The 2175-nt window shown below is 39.9% G+C and overlaps 1 non-coding gene across 1 annotated transcript; it reads right to left on the reverse strand.

Moving 5' to 3' along the window:
- Window positions 1-353: 353 nt before the first annotated feature.
- On the reverse strand, window positions 354-459 carry LOC140859558 (small nucleolar RNA R71). The gene has a single exon (XR_012143095.1). It is a non-coding gene; the product is annotated as a small nucleolar RNA R71 (small nucleolar RNA).
- Window positions 460-2175: the final 1716 nt, after the last annotated feature.

A 2175-nucleotide genomic window follows, 5' to 3' on the forward strand; every position in this document is an offset into this window, starting at 1 on the left:
ATTGAGAGAATATTTCACTCCATCCTCGTATACCTACTCTCCATGCATTCAAGCACCTCCAGTAGAAGCTACCCAATATGAGATTAAGTCTAGCATTATTCAAATGTTGCCATCATTCTATGGACTTAGTAACGAGGATCCATACAAACACTTGGATGAATTTCTTGAAATTTGTTCCATAGTAAAAATCCAAAACTTCTCCGATGATGCCCTTAGGTTGAAACTGTTCCCTTTCTCACTTAAGGACAAAGCCAAGCATTGGTTAAACTCCTTAGACTCTATAACCATTTCAACTTAGGAGCATCTTCAGAGAGAATTTCTCAAGAAATACTTTTCAATTGGAAAAATAAATCAAATAAGAAAAGCTATCACTAATTTTTTTCAATTGGAGGGTGAACTTTTTCATGAGACATGGAAAAGGTTAAGGGACCTCATTCGTAAATGTCCACACCATGCTATCTCTAAATGGCAACTTTGTCAGTATTTTTATGATGGTCTATTGGAGAAACACCGACAAATGGTTGATGCATCATGTGGTGGGACATTCATGCTAAAGAGTGAGGATGAAGCCTGGCAGCTCTTGAAACACTTAGTGAGAATTTTCTACATCATATGTCTGCCACCTCTAGAGAACAACCCATGCTTTAACAAACAAGAAGTGAAATTTATCAGATTGAAAACGTCATGGATATCCACAGTAAGGTAGATGAACTGTCCCAAAAATTAGACCGTCTTCTAAATACTGGACAATCTCCGATTCTACCTAACCCAATCCAAGAAGTTTGTACATTGTGTGCAAGTCAGAACTATTTTGTTAGTGAATGCCCAGTCGCACCTCAATTTTCTGAGTTTGTGCACGAGCAGGTTCAGCAAGCTCAAGTCCAACAAGCTCGCAGACTAGGAAACGATCCATATTCGAACACTTATAACCCCGACTGGAGAAACCATCTAAATTTTTTCTGGAGACCACAACCAGTGGTTGGCCTTGCCGCACCTCGACCTCAATATCAGGATCCAACATATAGGCATGGACCATACCATCAATTTCAAAATGCTCCTCAACCGTCTACTACTGGTCACAACTTAGCTTTTAAAGAAAATATTCTGAAAGCACTAGAATGATTAGAAGTCAACACTCAGACCCTTAACTCTCACACACAATCCATTTCTAAGCTAGAGACCCAAATAGGTCAACTAGCGACTGCATTCAGTAGGAGGGAAGCAGGAAAATTATCTAGCCAATCCGAGAGCAACCCAAGAGGGCAATTTGTGATTAAGAGCTCTAATACCCCAGAAGCTTTTTCTGAACACGTCAAATCAATCATGACTCTGAAAAGTGAGAAGGTCATTGAACACACTAGTAAAATAAATGAGACCGACGCTAAACCTCTAACCGAAGCCAAATCACCCAAGAATAAGGAGGACCTTAAAATAGAGAATAAACCAACTGCACCAGAATCATCTTACTTGCCTAAAGTCCTATTTTTGGATGCCCTGAAAGCCCCTATTCCTGTAGATAAGAAGGGAGGAAGACTCGACGAGATGTTGAAATTATTTAAGCAAGTCCAAATTAATCTTTCCCTTCTAGACGCAATCAAACAGGTCCCTGTTTATGCCAAATTTTTGAAGAATTTGTGCACCCAAAAACATAAATCTAGATCATAAATCCCAAAGAAAGTATGCCTCACTGAACAGGCTAGTTCTGTCTTCCAGCATGCCACTCCTCCAAAGCTTAAGGACCCAGGAGCCCCCATCATTTCCTGTGTTATTGGAGATTATCACATTGAAAAAGCTTTTCTGGACTTAGGGGCAAGTGTGAATCTTTTACCTAGTTTGGTGTATGAACTTTTTGGATTCGGAGAACTGAAACCCACATCAGTCACACTGCAGTTAGCCGACAGATCAATTAAGGAACCACGTGGAATGCTTGAGGATGTCTTGGTCAAGGTAGATGAGTTTTACTTTCCAGTTGATTTTCTGATTCTCGACATGGAACTAAGTGGCAACCCAAGATAAATTTCCATTATTTTAGGACGACCCTTCCTAGCTACGGTAAATGCATGCATTAATTGTAGGACAGGAGTCATGGACATATCGTTTGAGAATAAGAAACTGAGATTGAATGTGTTTGGTGCTTCCCAAGGACCATCAATGGATAGTTGCTTTGAAGTAAAT

The sequence above is a fragment of the Elaeis guineensis genome, chromosome 7 (assembly GCF_000442705.2).
Source record: "Elaeis guineensis isolate ETL-2024a chromosome 7, EG11, whole genome shotgun sequence".
NCBI classification, from domain to species: Eukaryota; Viridiplantae; Streptophyta; class Magnoliopsida; order Arecales; family Arecaceae; genus Elaeis; species Elaeis guineensis.